The sequence below is a fragment of the Narcine bancroftii genome, chromosome 12, assembly GCF_036971445.1.
Source record: "Narcine bancroftii isolate sNarBan1 chromosome 12, sNarBan1.hap1, whole genome shotgun sequence".
NCBI lineage: Eukaryota > Metazoa > Chordata > Chondrichthyes > Torpediniformes > Narcinidae > Narcine > Narcine bancroftii.
Window position 1 is genome coordinate 52,885,904 of NC_091480.1, and position 13,644 is coordinate 52,899,547.

The 13,644-nt window shown below is 46.8% G+C and overlaps 1 long non-coding RNA gene across 4 annotated transcripts; it reads left to right on the forward strand.

The window, feature by feature from the left end:
• Positions 1 to 21: 21 nt before the first annotated feature.
• Positions 22 to 12,458, forward strand: LOC138747676 (uncharacterized). Of its 4 annotated transcripts, none has more exons than XR_011347606.1 (3): positions 22 to 109; positions 10,747 to 10,885; positions 12,026 to 12,458. It is a non-coding gene; the product is annotated as an uncharacterized lncRNA (long non-coding RNA). The 4 variants fall into 4 exon arrangements; XR_011347607.1 differs by having other exon boundaries at positions 45 to 195; XR_011347609.1 differs by lacking the exon at positions 22 to 109 and adding an exon at positions 2,982 to 3,086.
• Positions 12,459 to 13,644: the final 1,186 nt, after the last annotated feature.

Consider the following 13,644-nt stretch of genomic DNA (forward strand, 5'->3'; position numbering starts at 1 on the left):
TCGGAGCCGTCCCGCCGCCGGTGACGAGAGCGGGCACCGCCCCCTCCTCCACCTCCCTGTCTCATCCCGGGACTGCGCGACGTGGCGGGTCAGGGAACTCGTACCTGAGGTAACACACACATGGGGAGTAGAGGTTGGCCATTCGGCCGCTCCAGGCTGTGCTCACCAGTTAACAAGATAATTATCGGGCAAGAGGTACTTCTCCAGGACAGCCTTAAACTCTCTCTCGCCTCCATCTGATTCTCTTTCCTGGACTAACTTTTCTTCCCCCCTCCCCCCAAAACAGAATCCCTTTACCTCAGTGGTTTTCAAACTGCCCCGTTAAACGCATCAGTGCTCTGATGCACTGTAAGGGATTGCTTATGGTGGGACGTGAGTGGGAAGGGAAAGTTGAGAATCACTGCTCTAGACCCAATGTTACTGAAATATTTTGCTTGAGAAAAATTATCGTTGGCCCATTTCCTTTGGAGTTATGAAACCGTGCACATAATGAGTCAATGAGGGACAATTAAAACAGAGGCTTTCAAACTTTTTCTTTCCACCCACAAGCAATCCCTTACTCATCACAGAGCACCAATGGCATAGGGATTACTTAAAGTGGGATGTGAGTGGAAAGAAAAAGGTTGAGAACCATTGCTTAGCCTCTTTTCCACTGGCGCCATGTCCCAGGAATTAACTGGAAATTTACAGGGTCCAGTGGAAAAGGAACACTGCACGTCGGCGTCAAATGACGTCTTCACGCCAGGGATTAACCACCTCTACCCCTCTACTCATATCCCTGGCGTTTGCTGACAAAACCAGTGGAAAAAGGGACCCTTACATTCCTAGACAGAAAAGACCATTTTTTTACTTGATTACATTTCACCACGTGATGAGGCTGTCTGGGTCCTTAGTGGCTCTTCCTCTTCTCAATTAGAAGTGCAATCCAGATTATAGTATTTGCAGTGTGCAGTTTTAAAAGATCAGACTCAAAAAAAAAACAATGTAAATAAAATATCTGCAAACTGGGGTGACAGAGAAATGTAAGAGCTACTCTGAGGCTCTTACATGCTGTCGGGCAAGATTTCACAGGCACCATTAAAGACGGCAGGTTGTATGAAAGGATAGCTTCAAAGCTCAGGGAAATTGGGGTATAACATGGACAAGACTCAGGTAATCAATAAATTCAAGACACTTAGGAGGAGGTTCCGTCAGGTCATGAACCACAGTGAGAGGAATAGGAATGACCGATTGGACTGGCCTTATTAACCAGGCTAAGAGTATATGAGATACCAGCAAGCAAGCTCTCCCTGGTAGCCAACATACAGCCTATTCATGGGGCTGCTGCACAAACTCTAGAATGCAGTTTGCAACCAGAGGTTGAGGAAGAGGAGGAGATGGCGTGACCCGATGCCCCCAGTAGCTTATCTGCCTCAGATGCATCTTCACTTCCCTATAATGCACCCTCTTCCTCTACCTCATCCACACAATGGTCCAGAAAAGAGGCACCTTGTCTGCTGCTGCATCAGAGGTTGGTATGAATCACTTTTCATCTGTTCATCATTGCTTATATATTTAATGATCTATGGACATGACATGGCATGTAAATCTCATATGTGTTGCACTTGTAATCCAGGAACCAAAGGGAGGAGGAAACGCAAGAAGCTTACAAAAATAACAGGAGGCCGCAACCGAGCTCAGAGAACTCCTACGCGAACTGGACCTGGTGGACCAGGAATGGGAACGGAATCGTAGGGAGAAGCAGATGGAAATGATGCAGGCAGACAGTCAGGAACGTGAAGCCGAAAAGCAACAGCGCCAGGAAAACGATGAAGGACTATCACACCTGATCAATGAGATTAGGCTGGAGACACAGGCCCAAACAGGCATGATGAAGAACCTGGCATTATCAATCCATCTGATTGCCCATGTAGAGCCTTGGCCCTTCACCAGCCAGTCTCCTTCCACCATTGGCCATCCTCCTGCATCCTCCCTCCAACCAGCTGCCTCCTCCCTTGCGCCACATGCCTCATTCCATTGCTCTCCATCTTCTCAGCACCATCAGCCATCCCCATACAATTTTTCTCCACCAACTGCCTTCTTCAGCCTGTCCCCTTCCAAATTCCCTCTTCCTTCCACACCACCATCACCCTGCACCTGTGCACCCCACCTACATGTCCACTGCCATGACCCCTTCAGGAAGGGAATGCCAGACACAGGGTGGTGACGAAGATTCTGCGGCTGACTCCCTCATTTCCCATTTCCACTCCTCTTATATCCAATTTCTGGAGGAAGAGGATGAGAATGCAAAGCGAGTAATTACACATGAGTCACAGGACAATCAGAAATTGATTTCCAAAGTCGAAAAGTTTACATTTGTTAATGGCTGTAATCGTCGATGAGCCGTGAGAAACGCTACGCTAGTTTATTTTTGAGTTAAAAATGTGACTAAACACTCTTAGAATTTAAAGTGGCACTTTATTATGCTAGAGACAAATGTTCATGCGGACCACTGGTGTTTAACTGACTTATTTTTTTATTTTAAAAAAGCTCTGCCTTTAATGACATTTTAAGTGAATGTTTACAGATGTTATATAATAAAGTTGTTGTTGCACTACTTTCTTAGATGAGCAATAAACTCTTTTGACATTTTGCAGCCATGCCTCAGTTGTCTTCCTTACATCCGCTCAAGACAGTCATAATAGACTCAGGTACAGCCTGGTGACCCTGGCCTGTTGGACCCCTGGCGGAAGGAGTCTTCCACTCTTTCAGGAAGTGTTCTTTGTTGATCTCACAAATGTTATGCAAGACCCAGCAGGCAACAATAACCTCTGACACAGTGACTGAGGAATGATAATTCTGCTCTGTCTGAGTAGAAGCCCATTGACAACACTCAGCTCAGCTCTGATGTTGTAGTATGGCTGATGTTCACCTCTACGCCATCCTTCATTCAGATTCTTGATGACTTTCTGTAGAACTATGTACTTTTCTGTTTCAGCTATGATCTGTCAGATACGATCAGTGATAAGATTCGCATCTATCTTTGCGGAACTCTCATTGTTTGCCTCACTCTGCGCCGTTGACTGGATGATGTATCAGCTAACACAGTAAGTTTCCCTGGTGTATCACCAATTCAAAGCCATAATGTTGTAGCTTCATCATCAGTCTTTGGATTCTCAGTAACATTTCACTGAGATTTTTATTGATTATCGCTATTACTGGCTTGTGGTCTGTCTCTGCCTTGAATGTTGGTCGACCATGCACATAACTGTGGAATTTCTCGAGTCCATAGACCAGACCTTGACATTCTTGATCTGTGAATATCGACCTTCAGATGTGGTAATTGTCTTTGATGTGTATGCAACTGGCCTCCAATATTCTCCCACAACCTGAAGCAGGACAGCACCTACTCCATTTTTTGACGCATCCATTGATATTTCTGTCTTTCTAGATGCATCAAAGAGCGTCAAAAGCATTGGTTCTGTAGTTAGAATGGTCTTCAGTCATCCCCATTCTTTTTCATGGTTGTCTGTCCACTTGAATTCACATTTGTTCTGTAACATCTTAGGTACATTGCTTTAGAAGACAGGTTTGGAATGAATTTACCAATGAAATTGATAATTTCCAGCACACTCAATATGCCCTTTTTGTTAGTGGGTCTGGGTATCTCTAAAATTGCTTTCACCTTGCTTTTGTCTGGCTCTCCACCTGCCTCTGACAGTTTATATCCCAGAAAGGTGATTTCCTTCACACCAAACTGACATTTGTCTCTGTTTAACTTCAATCCATACTTCTGGATATGTTGTAGCACTTTGATGAGCCTCTCATTGTGTTGCTCCTGTGTGGATCTTCCGTGTACACACGTACCCCATTTATGCCTGCTTTGATATGGTCCATTGTCCTGTGGAACACATCTGGAGCTGAGGAAGTTCAAAAAGGCATCCTCAGACAGGAGTATCGGCCAAACGGTGTATTAAATGTACAGTAATTTGTGCTCTCTTCATGTAGTTTTATTTGCCAGAAGGCCTGGGATCCATCCAATTTTGGTGCAAAACTTTGCACCAGCCATCTCACTTGTAATTTCATCCCTGGTTGGAATCTGATAATGTTTCCTCTATATTGGCATTCAAGTCTTTTGGGTCCATGCACACACGTAGGTCAGCGTTCTTCTTTTGGACACACACCATTGAATTCACACATTCTGTGGGCTCCTCCACTTTTTTTCTGACTTAGTGCCGTCATTGTCAAGTTCCTGCTTGAGTTTTTCTGTTAGTGGCGCTGGAACCCACCTCGGGGCCTGCATTACTGGATGTGCATCCTCTTTTAACTGTATCTTATAGGTACAACTCCAAATTGATCCAATATTTCCTCTAGGCTGTCCCGTGTATTGTTGCTGTTAATGTGTTACACCCTCTTGAACGCTTAGGTTTTCACATATTTTGTCACCAAGCAATAATTCATTTCCATCTGGGACTACTGCGACCCTGAGGTGATGCTCTTTATCTTTAACTTTCACCTTGAGTTTACATGCACCTTTCGTGTCAATGCTTTGAGCAGTATAGAATTTGCGGCTTTATCTTTATTGCCCCTCATGCTCAGAGATCAAATTGATCTTTGCTCCTGTGACCAGCTTGAAAGGAACATTTGTTCCATTTGTATACCTTGACACAGTCCATTTATCCTACTCAACACTATTCACTTTGAGCACTACCATGCCCACGAAAAGTGTATCACTAAGAGCACTTCTGTTTAGTTTTCCTTTGGAAAAACATTGCATAGTGACTCTGCCCTTTGCACTTATTACAGACTTTCCCATAAGCTGGGCATCATTTTGGAACACCTTTAGTGCAACATCTTTTACAATTGAATGTCCCTCATTTTGTTGGTTCCTGTGTCTCATTTGTTGTTTGTATGTGTGACGGCTGACTGTGTGGTGTTTCGCCTGAGATAAGGGAAACAGAAAAGGAACTCTGTGGTGACCTGAAAGAAAGAGGTTATCATCTGGAAAACCCTGATGGGGCAAGTTTCTTCAGCAAGACACTGAAGTGGCTGATTGGAAGGAATCATTTTGTGTCCAACAAACAACAAATCTCTCTGAAAACTGACAAGAACCTTCCTGAGTGGTAACCATTTACCTTTCAAGCACTAAAGCTTGGTGAAGAGAGGCAGCACTGTCCAAGCACCTCTCATGGAATATCCCCAATGCTAGCATAGAAGGTGGCCTGGCTGAAGAGGTTTGCTCATTTTATAAAAAAGATCACCCATGGTTCGTGTGCCGTGGCCGAGCAAGCTGGGACGTGGCAGCGAGGTCCTTGGGTCGTAGGTTTTATATCGGAGTGGCCTTCTCCTATGCAGGTTTCTTACCCGGGCTGGAGGGGTCTGCCTCCCCTCCTAGGTCGGTCCATACTGCCCAGACCGGACCGAGGCCGCCGCAGCTCTCCCTGTGCCCGGACTGGGGCCGCCGCCTCCAACTCTCTGCCCGGATCGGGGCCTCCGCCTGCCTCACTCGACCGAGGCCGGGGCCGCCGTCTCCCCCTTGCTCCTGCCCGGATCGGGGCCGCCGCCGCCTACCCTTCGCCCGGACCGGGGCCGGGGCCACTGCTGCTTTCCCTGTGCCCGGACTGGGGCATGGGTGTAACCATGGGTGTAAAGGGTGGGGCCAGTACTGCGCACACTGCACTCCACCTAAAAGCTCCTTTGCGCAGGCCCGAGGACAGGTCCACGTCCTCCCCCTCCACGTCCTCCCCCTCAAAAGATGCTCACAAACTCAAGCTAGCATGCTGGAACATCAGAACCATGCTAGACAAGGCTGACAGCCACCGACCTGAACGTCAGTCTGCCCTCATTGCACATGAACTCCTCAGACTTGACATCGACATAGCCGCTCTCAGTGAAGTCCGCCTGGCAGATGTAGGCAGCCTCCAAGAACGCGGCGCGGGCTACACACTCTACTGGTCTGGCAAGCCTTCGGATGAACGACGCCTATCTGGTGTAGGCTTCATGGTCAAGAGCTTCATTGCCTCCAAACTCGAAAACCTTCCGACAGGCCTCTCGGACCGAATCATGTCCATGCGACTCCCCCTTCAAAACAAGCGTCGCATCACCCTCATCAGTGTCTATGCTCCAACCCTCCAGGCGGAACCAGCAGAAAAGGACAAGTTCTACACCGACCTGCGCAACCTCATCCAACGCACCCCTACAGCCGACAAGGTTGTCATCCTGGGCGACTTCAACGCTCGTGTCGGCAAAGACTCAGAAACCTGGCCAGGAATCCTGGGCAAGCATGGCGTCAGCAAGTGCAACGACAATGGGCGCCTCCTGCTGGAGCTCTGCGCAGAACAGCGGCTTGTCATTACAAACACCCTTTTTCAGCAGAGGGACAGCCTTAAGACCACCTGGATGCATCCCCGATCCAAACACTGGCACCTCCTGGACTACATCCTGGTGCGAGAAAGTGACAAACGAGATGTGCTCCACACCAGGGTCATGCCTAGCGCGGAATGCCACACTGACCACCGGCTGGTTCGCTGCAAGCTCAACCTTCACTTCAAGCCAAAGCCCAGGAACAGTAAAGCCCCCAGAAAGAGGTTCAATGTTGGAAACCTGCAGTCAGACGAAGCGAGAGGAGACTTCCAGGCAAACCTCAAAGCAAAGCTCGACGATGCAACCCGCCTCACGGACCCGTCCCCTGAAACCCTCTGGGATCAGTTGAAGACTACCATACTGCAATCCACTGAAGAGGTACTGGGCTTCTCCTCCAGGAAAAACAAGGACTGGTTTGACGAAAACAGCCAGGAAATCCAGGAGCTGCTGGCAAAGAAGCGAGCTGCCCACCAGGCTCACCTTACAAAGCCGTCCTGTCCAGAGAAGAAACAAGCCTTCCGTCGCGCATGCAGCCATCTTCAGCGCAAACTCCGGGAAATCCAAAATGAGTGGTGGACTAGCCTCGCCAAACGAACCCAGCTCAGCGCGGACATTGGCGACTTCAGGGGTTTCTACGAGGCTCTAAAGGCTGTGTACGGCCCCTCACCCCAAGTCCAAAGCCCGCTGCGCAGCTCAGACGGCAAAGTCCTCCTCAGCGACAAGATCTCCATCCTCAACCGATGGTCAGAACACTTCCAATCTCTTTTCAGTGCCAACCGCTCAGTCCAAGATTCCGCCCTGCTCCAGCTCCCTCAACAGTCCCTAAGGCTAGAGCTGATTGAGGTCCTCACCCTGGATGAGACATATAAGGCAATCGAACAACTGAAAAGTGGCAAAGCAGCAGGTATGGATGGAATCCCCCCAGAGGTCTGGAAGGCTGGCGGCAAAACTCTGCATGCCAAACTGCATGAGTTTTTCAAGCTTTGTTGGGACCAAGGAAAACTGCCTCAGGATCTTCGTGATGCCACCATCATCACCCTGTACAAAAACAAAGGCGAGAAATCAGACTGCTCAAACTACAGGGGAATCACGTTGCTCTCCATTGCAGGCAAAATCTTCGCTAGGATTCTACTAAATAGAATAATACCTAGTGTCGCCGAGAATATTCTCCCAGAATCACAGTGCGGCTTTCGCGCAAACAGAGGAACTACTGACATGGTCTTTGCCCTCAGACAGCTCCAAGAAAAGTGCAGAGAACAAAACAAAGGACTCTACATCACCTTTGTTGACCTCACCAAAGCCTTCGACACCGTGAGCAGGAAAGGGCTTTGGCAAATACTAGAGCGCATCGGATGTCCCCCAAAGTTCCTCAACATGATTATCCAACTGCACGAAAACCAACAAGGTCGGGAGAGATACAGCAATGAGCTCTCTGAACCCTTCTCCATTAACAATGGCGTGAAGCAAGGCTGTGTTCTCGCACCAACCCTCTTTTCAATCTTCTTCAGCATGATGCTGAACCAAGCCATGAAAGACCCCAACAATGAAGACGCTGTTTACATCCGGTACCGCACGGATGGCTGTCTCTTCAATCTGAGGCGCCTGCAAGCTCACACCAAGACACAAGAGAAACTTGTCCGTGAACTACTCTTTGCAGACGATGCCGCTTTAGTTGCCCATTCAGAGCCAGCTCTTCAGCGCTTGACGTCCTGCTTTGCGGAAACTGCCAAAATGTTTGGCCTGGAAGTCAGCCTGAAGAAAACTGAGGTCCTCCATCAGCCAGCTCCCCACCATGACTACCAGCCCCCCCACATCTCCATCGGGCACACAAAACTCAAAATGGTCAACCAGTTTACCTATCTCGGCTGCACCATTTCATCAGATGCAAGGATCGACAATGAGATAGACAACAGACTCGCCAAGGCAAATAGCGCCTTTGGAAGACTACACAAAAGAGTCTGGAAAAACAACCAACTGAAAAACCTCACAAAGATAAGCGTATACAGAGCCGTTGTCATACCCACACTCCTGTTCGGCTCCGAATCATGGGTCCTCTACCGACATCTCCTACGGCTCCTAGAACGCTTCCACCAGCGTTGTCTCCGCTCCATCCTCAACATCCATTGGAGCGCTTTCATCCCTAACGTCGAAGTACTCGAGATGGCAGAGGTCGACAGCATCGAGTCCACGCTGCTGAAGATCCAGCTGCGCTGGGTGGGTCACGTCTCCAGAATGGAGGACCATCGCCTTCCCAAGATCCTGTTATATGGCGAGCTCTCCACTGGCCACCGTGACAGAGGTGCACCAAAGAAAAGGTACAAGGACTGCCTAAAGAAATCTCTTGGTGCCTGCCACATTGACCACCGCCAGTGGGCTGATATCGCCTCAAACCGTGCATCTTGGCGCCTCACAGTTTGGCGGGCAGCAACCTCCTTTGAAGAAGTCCGCAGAGCCCACCTCATTGACAAGAGGCAAAGGAGGAAAAACCCAACACCCAACCCCAACCAACCAATTTTCCCCTGCAGCCGCTGCAACCGTGTCTGCCTGTCCCGCATCGGACTTGTCAGCCACAAACGAGCCTGCAGCTGACGTGGACTTTTACCCCCTCCATAAATCTTCGTCCGCGAAGCCAAGCCAAAGAAAAGAAGAAAAAAGATCATCTGGTTGCACAAGTTTAACCTGATGAAACAGTGTTCTCCGGTCCTTAGTGCAAAACACGCAGATGCACAACCAGACAAGTATACATAGATAAAAATAAATAAATACATATTCTTTGATAAACATGAGCGTCTCAGATGGTTAGTGTGAGCTGTTCCATGGGTCGTTCAGCATTCTCACTGCCCATGGTGTAACAAAATTAATATTTGGGGAGAATTTATAAGAGTTAGAGTAGGTCACATACATACACTCATTTTTAAACTGATCTTATTTGAAAGAACTGAAGAATTCACATTGCAGGATCTCTGTTGAATGTGCACCTTTCACAAGTAGGTGTTAATTGAACTGAGTCATAAAATCACTGACCATTGTCTTGCTGGAGTCATGCTGTCTATCAGTACCCTTTCTGCAAAGTGCTCATGGAAAGGTCACACCTGGATTTTGTTTATCTAAAAAACCATGGGAGCAGAAGAAAGAACTCCTGTTGTTTTGCTCAGGAAGGTGGGGGTTTTGCAAGTCACATGCTCTTTTTGGAGTTTGAGTTGGAAAAGAGAGAGAGAGTTGAGTTCACAGCTCAGTCAGTCAGTCAGTGTGTGGGACACTGACAAGTAACTGAAAAGTGCAATCCAGGGAAAATTGTTTGAAACTGATGAAAGCAAGTTCCAGAGCAGTAGATGGCTGGAAGTGCTATCTGTCTGATGTTTCTCTTGAAATAGAGGAAGGAATGGAACTCTGTGGTAGCTTGAAGAAAGAGGTTACCACCTAGAAGACCCTGATGGGGCAAGTTTCATCACCGAGACCCTGAGATAACTAGTGGTGGTACTTCAGTTGTGGAAATCCTGGAGCAAAAAAATCTCTCTGCAAACTCTACAAGAACCTTCTTGAGCGTTAAACATTTACCTTTCAAGCACCAAGCCTGGTGAACTTTATACCTGTTAAATTCTGTGCACAGTATGGTGATTGCCTGCAACCAGAGAACATGGAAGAAGGAGAAGTGAGATTGGACTGTGAACCAAAGAACTTTTCTTGAATTTACACACATATTACATACAGAATGTATGTAATTCTATGCTTAGAATTAGAAGGGGGTTAATTAAGTATAGAGTTAATTTAATGTTTGATTCTATTTTCATGTTTAAAGTTGATTAAAAAATAACTTTTGTCTTGGTGAATGTCTGTTGCTGTTGGGTTTTGGGGTCCTTTGGGCTCATAACAGTGGGAAGAAGCTGTTCCTCAGCCTGGTGGTGCTGGCTCTGATATTCCTGTATCTCTTTCCTGATGGAAGCAGCTGGATGGAAGGGGTCCTCAATGGTTTGGTGCGCCCTCTTCAGACAGTGATCCCAGTAGATCACGCCGATGGGGGGAGGGAGACTCCAGTGATCCTCTCTGCCACTCTTATGGTCCTCCAATCCAATTGTCTGTAGCAGCTGTAACGCACTATGATGCAGCCGGCCAGAACACTCTCAATAGAGCTCTTGTGGAAGATTTACATGATGGTGGCCTTGCCTGATTCAGTCTTCTCAGGACGCTTTCCTGTCAAATGAGAAGCTGGGTGTCCACCATAGGTCACTAGTCCAAGGAACTTGGTGCTCTCCACTCTCTCCGCTTCTAAGTTATTGATGTGTAGTGGAGAGTGGTCATTCATGGTCCTCCTGAAGTCCACAATCATCTCCTTGTGTCTTGTCCGCCTTGAGACTCAGGTTGTTACTCTCACACCATCTCACAAGATTTTCTATCTCTTTGTAGTGTGACTCATCGTTGTTGCTGATGAGGCCAACGGCTGTTGTGTGAGCTTCAAACTTGACGACCTTGTTGGAGCTGAATCTGGTGATGCAGTCGTGGGTCAGTCGTGTGAACAGGAGTGGGGCGAGCACACAGCCCTAAGGTATACCTGTGCTCAGTGTGATGGTGCTTGAACAGAGATGGGTGTTTAATCCCAGCTTCTCCACCAGCCTCTGAGGAATGATCGTATTAAACTCCAAGCTGAAGTCAATGAACAGCAGCCTGGCGTATTAGGTGATGGTCTGCAGATGGGTCGGGGTGGAGTGAAGGAACTTCATCAGTGGAACTGTTCTGTCTGAAAGTGAATTGAAATGAGTCCAGCATCTCTGGGAGGTGTACTTTAATGCATTCCATCACCAAACGTCATAATGGTGGAGGTCAGTGCCATAGGGCTGTAGTCATTGAGGCATGTTATTGACACCCTCTTGGGTACCGCAATGCTGGTGGCTGTCTTGAAACCCGCAGGGATGATGGACTGCTGCAGTGACATATTTGCACACCACCAATTCCAGCCACTGAATCCCAAATCACTAATGACCTTATGATGTCTCTCCAAGGCCGGAGGTAGGTGGTTGATGTACATTTGGCTAATTGGAAGACATCAGCTTTGTCAAATTGGAGCAAATTATGAGTGGAGAGGGACTGTAACCAAACACAGCGAGAATGAATTCCATATTCAGCGTGGATCATGTGCAAGAGGCAAACTTTGTTGCAATTTTGTTAACAAAAATTGACTTGCTGTTTGAAAAAGAACTTGCACCATTTTGGTCCTGGCAGAAATCCCGCCTTTTATCCAGCACCACTGAGAATGATTTCTGTGAATCATTCAGAAGTGATCCCTGTTTATCAGATTCCAAATGTCATCTAATCAACATTCTAGTTCTGATGGATGGTAGTTTAGAATTTAAGAATAGATAATATAATTGAGAATTATTTTCACAAATCACCCAAGTCATTTAGGGATATTCTGAGGCAGGGGTTTAAGTATCTTGTCTGGGGACTGTCCCTGGAAATCAAGCGTGTGTAGTCACCCTCGTGAAGAATATCTGTAAAACGCTAATAGTTCTGTTACCAGACTAGTGATCCAGAGAAGCGTATTGCAATCAGGTTGAACTTTGAATCCATTTTTTTGAATAAGTGGAGATGATTCAGCTCCTTGAGCCCATTGCATGATTATTTGAGATGTGAATGTGTCAAAAAATGGGACCTGACCCAAACGTTGACTGTCCTTTTCTCTTCACAGGTGTTGCCTGACCCACTGGATCCCTCCAGCTTCTCATTGTTTGCTCAATGTTCCAGTATCTGCAGTTCTTGAGTTTCTCTACTGATCCAAAGGTTTGGCCAAATAATTGGGAAGAAACCAATCCAGATTATGGTGTCTGAAACTACAAAATTAATGGTTTAAAATAAAACTATAGTTTACTTTTAGGGAAGGAAATGTGCTGAGTTTACCTTCTAAGCCTTGCAAACAAAGATATCTTAATTGTGGTGGGGCTGGGTGGGAATGTTCACACTTTATGCAAAACATTAATTTGTTCATGAGCTGTTTTTTTCAATTCACTGGGACCCTCAGCCTTTTGTCATCTGAAATCTGTATAAGCTTCATTAAGATAAACCGGCAACAGCGGTGCTTAAAAAATGTGACTACTGATTAATAAAGCCAATCATTAACTTTGCTTTATTTGGTCAATCACAAATGGGCATATGCTGGAGATTACAGTTCAGTGATTACCACTTAATAACTAAAAACAGAAGTTTCAGTTCATTTTCTCCTCTCTTACACCTCCCTCGAAGCTCTTGATTCACACTGGAATTTTCTAGTCACTGGTCAGGTTAAACACCTGTCCAAGTGATCCCAATCGTATTTTCAAGCAGCATACAGATATCACTGGCTAACTTTTATTTCATATTCCAGCTCTAAAGCACCACCCCAACTGAACAGAGTGAAACACAAAAGTCTGCAGATGCTGTGATTACAGTAAAATCACACAGAAATGCTGGAGGAATTCAGCCGGACTTGCAGCGTCCATAGGAGGGTAAAGATACATTACTGACTTTTTGGGCCTGAGCCCTTCTTTTGGGGCCCCAAACAGTCCTTACAAGTGAAGCAACACTTCATTTGTGAATCTGCAGGAGTCACCTACTGCATCTGGTGCTCCCGCTGTGGTCTCCTCGACATCAGCGAGACTGGGAGATCCCTTTGTTGAGCACCTTGGCCCTGTCCGCCACAATAGTGTGGGTCTCCCAGTGACCACCCATTTCAACTCCCTGCCCAATTCCCTTGCTGATATGCTTGTCTGCTAGATGGAGATCACCCACAAATTGGAGGGCCAACACCTTATCTTCCGTCTGGGCACCCACCAAGCAAATAGCGTTAACATCATCTCCAATTTTCATTAACAACCCCCCTTCTTCCCCCTGTCACCTTTTTCCCAGCCCCCCTCTCTCTCATCCCTTTTCCCTCTGTCTCCTTTCACAGAGACAAAATCAATTCTCACCTTTCCCCTTATCCAATGGATACATCTTGTTGGCCTGGACTCCTCCCCCCAGCCAATCTTTATTCTTATGCTTTCCTGTTGTTTTCTGCTTATACCTTGAAGAAGGGGCTCAGGCCTGAAAAGTCGTTCTATATCTTTAGCCCCTATGGACGCTGCGAGACCGACTGAGTTCTGTGTGCTTTTACTTCCTCAACTGAAACCAGTTGATTTATCATAAACAGGGATATATGTAGAACGTTTATTACCCTGTGGTGTTTTTATTTTAATCACAGAGCCATCAGAATAGAGGAATTTGTGACCCAACTTTAGCTACCTGCCTTTTCCCCTTATCCCCTTAGTTAAATTTTTTTACCTCCCTATTCAT